The sequence below is a fragment of the Chrysemys picta genome, chromosome 1, assembly GCF_011386835.1.
Source record: "Chrysemys picta bellii isolate R12L10 chromosome 1, ASM1138683v2, whole genome shotgun sequence".
In the NCBI taxonomy this organism is placed as follows: domain Eukaryota; kingdom Metazoa; phylum Chordata; order Testudines; family Emydidae; genus Chrysemys; species Chrysemys picta.
The window spans coordinates 151,313,145-151,322,059 of NC_088791.1; positions in this window are offsets into that span (position 1 = coordinate 151,313,145).

Below are 8,915 nucleotides of genomic sequence, written 5' to 3' on the forward strand. Positions count from 1 at the left end.
GGGTCTAATGCCCTGGTGAATGAAATGGCAAATTGTTCTTTTTTTTTTTTAATCTCCTCAGATGAATTTTTTTTAAGTCCCAGAAATTGCCTGGTTACAGAATCCCACTTCTCAGCCACCAAGGTCCCAGGTGGCTCCTTTTAATTGTCCATATAAATTGCTTTCTATTTTGGACACCATGAATATCTCAACAGTGTTTCTCTTTCCTCCCTTCTGGGCACCTCCAGCTGTGCTTGGAAATCCCCCAAAGAGGACAAATGAGAACTCTTTCCCATTGTTGAAAATAATGAAATATTAAAGAAGCAAGTTACACAAAAGGACCAGCTAACTCCCCAGCATTCTAACAAGGTGAAAAGACAACTTCTGGTATTAAACCAAGAGAAAGGAGACTCTAAATATGAATAACCACTTCTGTTCCCGGAGCACCAAATAGAAGGACACAACCTCAAAATACTCCACAGATCTCTTCATGCACCTGGGGTGAGATTTATTGTATATTTCCCAGTACCAGCAACACCACACAAGTGAAGAATAGCAGTGCCAGCTGAAAGTCCAGGAGGAGTGTGGAGACCTGCAGGGGACTTTGGCTGGGAGATCAGGGCAAACACTTTATTCTTCTTTTGCCCTTTTCTAGTCCCTTCTACTTTCCAATCTCAAAGCACTTTCACAATCATTAGTTAGTCCTCCAATTGTCACTTAAGAGAGAGACGAGTATTGTTAACCCTATTTTACTGATGAGGAAAATGAGGCAGAGAGATCAAAGAAGAAGTTTGAGGTCTCACAGCAAGATAGTGGCAGAGCCAGGAATTAATCTCAAGTTTCCCAACTTTGTACTTTAGCCTCAAGACCAGCCTCCCTCTTGGGAAAGCTGCCAGAGTGTCTTTAATGGCCACAAGTGGGGTTATGTATCTCATTTGAAAAAAAGGCACCTCCATCAGCTCAGAGTGCCAGCCAGGATTCCATGCTGACTCCGAAGGAGCGTGCCACCTACTGAGTCAGCCACATGACTTTCTGCAGAGCACCGAGTTTCTTTGGAAGTGCCTGGCCCTGAGTAATGTCCCCCCTCCAGACTTCACCTTGCTTAGCGTATCTGACAAAGTCACAGCCTGGCTGCAGGCTTCAAAATGAAATGTAAAGCACTGTTAGACATGGTGCCAATCTTCTTATTAGGAGGCAGTGCTGCATTTTCTGCGATGCACATAATGATGCTTTGGACTAGTCTAAATGACATTTGCTACGGTATAAATATTCATTATATTTAAAACTAAACCAAAGCTGAAGTATCAGAGAGCTGTGGATAGGGCATTTTCCTATGCACTATGTTGGCAATGTCCCCCAGTTGCATCTGCATTGTGCTATTGTCATGCCATGCCCTTGAAGGAAGGGAAGTGAAAGGTGGTGGTGGTGTAGGAGAATGGTTACTCAACACCTCGTTTCATTGAACTCAGACCCTGCTATTTTCCTGCTGTCTTGGGCAGGCCTTGGGTGTTAGAAAAATGGCTGAGGCTAAACTTGGATAAGATGGACATGATCCTGGTGGGTTGAGGAATGGAGAGGGAATTGTACCTGCCATTTTGGATTATAGTCTTGGGTCCTCTAGCATCCCTTTGCTGCTTCTCAATGCCCAGAAGTCACTGGCAGCTTCTATCCGTCTGTGTCCAACCAGGAGATCGTTACCTCCCCCTCCCAGATGGGAGTATTGCCAAGATAATCCATATCTTTGTCATCTCCAGACCTGATGATTGTCACGCACTGTCCTTGGGGCTGCCCCTGAGGGGCTTCCATGGCTGCCCACCTTCTTAGTAAGTATGGTCTTTGAGTACTTTATTCCTTACCTGCCTTGGCCATCAACTTAATTCTTCATGTAATTCAAAGTGCTATGATGGAGAACCCTTAAAGCTCTACACTCCTTTCTTATTCTGAGAACCATTTCGTAAGACAGATACCCTCTCATGTTCCCATCTTCTCTTCCATCACCTCATCTCCTATTGCTCTCATAATCTTTCATTCCATGGAGCACCAGGAAAGGATCTGCAGATGACCAATACTCCATGGACCACAGTCTGAGAACCCGCTATCTAAAAAAAAAAAATCATTTCTTTCCCTCATCTCGCCATATGACTGGAGGTCTGTAACTTAGGGCATCTCAGCTGTCAGAACCCAAGGCTTAGGTATGGTCTATGCTTGAAAGCCAGGTCAGCATAGCAACCGTGCTCAGGGATGTGAAAAATTCACACCCTGGAGTGCAGCAGCTATGCCAACCTAGCCCCCAGTGCAGACTCAGCCAGGTCAACAGAGGAATGCTTCTGTCAATCTAGGTACTTTTGCTCGGGAGGTGGAGTTCCTACAGTGATGGAAAAACCTCTTTCATCGCTATAGGAAGTGTCTACACTATGGCACTACAGTGGTGTAGCTGCAGTGCCACAGCTGTGCCATTCTAGCTCCTGTAATGTAGGCATGGCCTCAGCTTGCCAGCGCTGGCAGATTTATCTTTTGGAGCTTGAGTTTGTGGCGCTATAGATCATGCGGTGATGCTTTCTTGCTCAGCCAGGCTTTCAACTGAACATTTTGGGGGCTATGTGTGGATTGGATGTTCTGAGTCAGAGGAGTTTTCATAAAGGGTTGAGCATTGTGAGTCATTTTGACGTCTGCATCTGTTAATATTACTTTATTGTATGTAGTTACTTTTGTTATAGCTATTATGAGATAATAAATAAATAAAATATTATGACTTAGTGACTGCAAAGCTGATTCTGTTAACAGGCTTATTCCCCCTCTGTTACCTATATTTGTTTAAAGTGTCTTCATTTAACATTTATGTAGGCTTTGGTGCGGAGAAAATGTGTTACAACTGGAGTTTGTCCTAAGGGATCCAACAGTACTAACAGCTACATTATCTACAAAGGCAGATATTGCTAAACAATGATATGAAAAGACATCATCTAGGTCACTTAAAATCATTTTTTACACAGTAGTTTTGCAACAAAACACTGCGAAAGCTAATCTGGGTTTACCCTTTCGTCTCACCGCTGACTGTGAAGAGGCACAAACATCTGCCAGATGCAGGAGGGAAAAACAGGACTGGCATGTTTACTCTGATGCTGCTCCACTGAAGTAAGGTCTGATGCCCCAGTAGTGGAGCAAGAGGCAGATTCATTTTGCATACTCATCCATGCTTAGATTTCTCCACTCTGCCGCATCAGTGGATCCCAACGAACACCATGGTTAGCCACCCTCTTCTGACGTTAGATAGCAATTCAGCCTCCTTGGTCTGGAGGAACAAGCATTCTGTGGGAAATCAGAAATACTCATTTCCAATCTCTGCTCTGCTTCTCTCACCCTGTGGCATTGGGCAGGTCACCTCACCTGTCAGTGTGGCAGTTCTCCCATCTGTTAAGTGGGGCTGATAGCAGTAACCTCCCAAAGGGTTTGAGCAATGCTTAGAGCATGTCACAAGCTATGTAAATGCTGATTAGTATTATCATGATGCTGTGATTGGGGTGTTCACTCTACACCTAAGATGAAGGGGTTAAGAGAGCTTGGAAGGGGCTAATTAATCTAGTAGGTTGCACCTGGGGGAGAATTAGGTTGGCTAGACAAGCACTAATGGAAGATGAAGCTCAGCTGAGCAGGTATAGGCTGGGCTAGTACAAAGCTAGGAAGCTGGGAGCAGAAGGGGCTTCAGGGGAAGTAAGTGGCAGTTACTCCCTGGGAGTTTGAGTTAGACCACAACACCGAGAAAGAGAAGGGAAGTAGGAAAGACTGTGGTTGCTAGATAGAGGGTATCTCTGCTGGAACCCAGAATAGGGGGTGGGTCCAGGTTCCCCAGCCCACCAAAATGGCCTAGACTTAGATTAGAGGATGGCCTGGAAAGGTAGCTGGACAGTTGGTCTGGAGAGACTGCTACCCTGAAAGGGAGACACAGATAGAGACCTGGCTGGAGGGCCAAGTCACAAAGAGGCAGCACCCTGAGTCTCAGAGACCAAGAGGGGCCATGGTGAGAGCCAGTGAAGGAAGGCAGGCATCAGACCTGGATGGATCTAATTCCCAGAGCAGCCAGGAGGAGGCGCCCTGATGGTGAGTGAACCCATCAGATGCTCATTTACCTCTAGACTTCTCCATGTTCTTCTCCTGTGGAATGCTATGTGAGTGTGTTATAACCAATTTCTCTTGAGGTTATAAAGAAACTCAGTTCATCCAAAACCACAGCTCCCTTTCACACCACACCTTTCTGTCCTAGGGAGACCATCCCTGATCTCTGGAGACCATCCACTACTGAGAGAAGGGATAATTTAGTGTCTGTGCTCATTCTGTTTTGGCCTTTCCTTTACCATGATTCAGCCACACAGCTGATCAAATAACCTATAATGTCTAATTTAGACAACAAATCCAGTCCCTGTTACTTCCCCCAGAATAGCTGTAAGTAGATTGCAATTTTTACAATGTATTTGTTGTTCTAATTTTTTTGTGTGTGTATGGGGGGGGGTGTCAGTATTTTTTAACTCTATGAGCACTCACTATGTGCTATTCAAGCTGTTGATTATTTGTGATTGTTCAAATGAATCATATTGTGTTGCTTCTATTCCCTGATTGGATGAATAAGCAGGCATGACTTCCACAAAGGGTCAAGCATTTGACTTTGAAATTCACTTGGTCATACAAACGTTCATGCCAGTAAGACCTGATTATGCCAACATTCAGAGGCAATGCATGGTGGGGGAAGCATGCAGGGACACGTGTCCCCCAGATTTGATGCTTGCTTGTACTGAGCATGCTCACATGGACTGAGCATGCTCAGTACCACTGCTGAAGCCAGGTGCCCTCACTCTGCCCCTCCCACTATTGACAGGTAAGGTAGTCTCTGCCAACATTCATGGAAAGTAAACACAAAAGGAACCCAGAGCCAAAGAACTCATTTATGAACTCAAGGGAGTATTTGTGGACATTTTGCCTTCACTGTTCTCCCAGCTTTAATGATCTGCTCAAATACACCATCCCTGAAGATGCCACACCCTTTGTGTTAAGAGAGGGCCTCACTCTCCATGTTAATTCCTTGATGGGCTTCCTCAGACCAATATTCCAATATACTCTCTTCTGGAAATGGGAGGTCCTGATTCTCCAGGCAACAATGTTCAGCATTGCTATGATCTCCTAGCCCTCCCATACATAATGCATTTGTCTCTCTAGATAGTCATGATATGCTATCCAAAGTGAGGGGAGGGGTGCAGAGAAAGGATCAGTTGTAACTGGGAAGAAGTCAGAGAAGGTCCCTGGGATTTTCACTTTTTCACTGAGTCCTAGGGCTCTTTAGAAGGCCTGCAAAGACCATCAAGCTGTATCTCCTCTAAATCCCTTTTCTGTAGGTCTCCTTTCCAAAATCAGCAAAATGATACTCCTACAAAATCACATGCCATGTTGGGAAGAAAGCCTCAATGGCAGAGCAGGGTCAGTGTATGGCCAGGAAGGGTGGACTCAGGGAGCAGAAGGAAAAAGGAGACTGTGGCTGTGTATGCATGCCCCAGTCCAAAAGAGGGGTGCCAGGGGTACACAGACACTGCCACTAAGTCCACTTGTCCATCTCTGACCTCACCACCATGGGGTCTAAGGACCAGCATAAAGTTAATAGCCCTGCTGCCCAGGGCAGCATGGCCTAGCTGCTAGAGTTAATAGTGCTGCCCTTGACACAAGACAGCATGGCCTCATGGCCAGAGTCAATAGCACCACCCTCTGGTGCAGGGCAGCATGGCTTCATGGCCAGAGTCATGGATAGAGTGCAGGCAGCACCCATGGGGCCACGAACAAGGGTGGCTGGCAGCCCAGATAGGGTGGTCCAGGCCCACCCAACTCCACCAGGCTCCAACCCAGGCTGGCAGAGCAGTCCAGTCACTGGCTCAGTGGGGAGTCCCATGAAAACACATTGAGCTTATCTGGGTAGGATATATCACTTAGTCACCCTCCCTGGGTCACTTCCTACCATTGTCTCTAGTGTGGCAGGCCATGTGGCAGTAGGAGCTTCCAGCACAGGTCCTTCCCCTCCAGCACCAAATGAGCTGGGCTTCCTCCTTTATACTGCTGCAGCATCTAGAGCATGCCTAGTCTGGCCTAGGGGGCAGATCTTCCGCTGTCCATAATGTGGGTTTAACCCTGTCTTGGCTAGTGTGGAGTATGCATACCCCCTCACAGGGTCAAAGAAACCCTTGTGGCTTTTCAGCAATGATAACTCCTTCCAAGCAGAAATGTACCCTGCATGTCCTTCATGTCTGGGGTTTGTTTCAGTTCTAACAGAGATTGGATGTGCTGTTGAAGGCTTGGGAGAAAAATGCACCTTATGTTTAATAATAAAAGGTGGTGGGTGATCCTGTGGATAATATAGTTGTATATTATGTGGTATGAAAAGCATCTGGGGATAGAAGATTGTTTTTGACTTGTTTTGCACCGGGAATGAATTGTGCAGGATAGATACTGGTTCTGAAATGCATAGCAATCATTCTGCTCTTTTCATTGTACCTCATATCAAGAATCTATTCTATTCAGGTTCTTGTACTGCCCTCATCACTGTAGACTATTAAGTAATGTGACTAACATCTGTCATGTATGGTTTGTTGTTTCATCCTCTCCCCGGGAGACAACTGTGTGTGCAGTTTAGTGTTTTGGTTTGATAGGGTTTGGATTTTTAAATAAAATATTATACATATATAAAATATGTATGTATAGGCTGCAGGTTTGTTAGAGAAGGGTGGTTGCAGAAATGCACCTTACATTTGGAGCAGAAGGTGAAGGAGGTTTGTGATGGTCCTTAGTTCCTGGGAAAATTCATTCCACAGTCTGGGACTGGCCCCTGAGAAAGCTCCGTCCCCCACACTAGCAACCTTTACCTTAGTGGTAGAAAATTCGCTTGTGCCCAAGGAGCAGAGTTGTCAACCATTGTCTTCATCCTGAAGCTTTAAGTAATCTTTTAGACACACTTGGCACAAGCCACTGAATGCCTTGAAGATAGGGGATATGTTGTGAAATCCATGCGCTGGAAGGCACATGCAGAGTTAATAATGAAAGCCTCATTACATCCAAAAGAAGTGCTGAGTCTGTTTTCTCATTTGGGTTGCCACTAATAAAGCACTAAATCTTGGTTGCAACCATGTGGGCCTCTCTGTGCATCACAACATAATTCGGATCCAGAGCTGTACTTCCCAAGAGAACAGGAGTGCTTGGAATCATTTTTTATTTCAGCCAGTTAGGTGAAGTTTGCCCCTAGATATGAATTTTCCAGAAATTTGGGGTGGTTGGACCTGGGGTTTTTGGTTTGGTCCAATGCCTATCTCCAGAAGATGAACAACCTGTTAAGGTACAGGACTATGAAGTTCTGCCACATGCTTCCTGTGTGACCTTGGGCACGTCACTTAATATCTCTGTGCCTCAGTTCTCCATCTGTAACATGTAGATAAAATTAAACCAGACCACCTCATTAGGGTGTTTTGAGGATTAATTAATTAACATTTACAAGGTTTTCCAGTCCTATAGTGATGTAGAAAAGTCTAAGGATTAAATAAAGCTAGTATACACACTTGTGCAATTAAAATGCTTTGATAATAAACTTTCTGTGTTCATGTGCAGGAGCCAGTTTTCAAATGTTAATAGTGTGCCCATTTTAAATCTTTCTTTAAATGCCAGATGTGCTGATTCTGCCTCATGAATGAAGAAGGCAGCAGGAGGTTCATTTGAACAAGCTAAGCCACTTGAATATTTACATCATATACTAGCAAGGATTTCAGTTCATCATGGGGCAGCCAACAGACCCAAAATGACTGTATAGGGACACAAAAGCCATTGTCATTACCCTATTGGATTGGCTTCAGTGGCCCAAGCCATAGCAGTTCATACTTGACTTTCTTTGTTACCAAGCAGAAAAAGATAAATCCCAAGGTGTGTTTTCCTGGAGATAAATGCTTCATCTCAATATTATGCAGTCTTTCCAAACTCTTCTCTCTCCCAGGGATTCGGTTTCCTGTTCCAGAGAATGAAGTTGCAGCCAGGAATTTGGTTGGCGCTGTCAGAAGCTTTCCTCTCCCCCTGGGATTCTGCTGCATACTTCACAGCCGAAAGCTGCAGCCAGCAACTCAGATGGCTCTATCTGAGGTTACCCTCTCTTTGGGATTCTATTACATCCTCTTCCCAGTTCTGCTGTTCTCAGTTCTCACAGGCATTCCTTAGACTCAATCCAGCCACGCTCATTTTCTTTTGAGGGCTACAATCATGAGAGAATTGGGAAAAATGCCCTGTTGTTGTCACACACATAGAGGTGAATTGTATTGAAAATCTGCTAGGAAATCGGAGAGGACATGAGATGGAAAAAGAGGGACAAAGGAAGAGAGGGCTGGTATAGTATCCATGTGCAATTAATCCCTGGCTGCATACATACAGATAAACTGGTCATCAGCCAAGATTAAATCTGTGACCCCCAGGACTAGAAGCATAAGGACCTACTACTTGAATGAAAGGAATAATTCTACACTGTAACTAATAGGTATATAGCCTTTCTGCAGGTCAGGCCCAGAGGAGACATGACCACCAACACTTAGCCAGTGTGCTACCCCATAGGAGTTCAAGTCCCATCTAGGTTGTGGGTCTATGATGATATCATGGTCATATACTTATGGACACCATAGCTATCGCCAGAATAAAATCCACAACCTTCAGGACCCTGGGACTAAGCCAAAGTCCACTGGAGACAATGAGAGTCTTTCCAAAGTCTTCAGAGGGCTTTGAATCAGGCCCTCAAAGCATCAGCTCTTACTGCATGAGCATAAGGAGTGACTCTATTACAGTAAGTGTAAGTAGGTAGCAGGCTTTTCTCCTATGTGTGTGCCATTAGCAAGAGGAAGACATGATCACACAGCCAGTGTATTACACATGCTTCT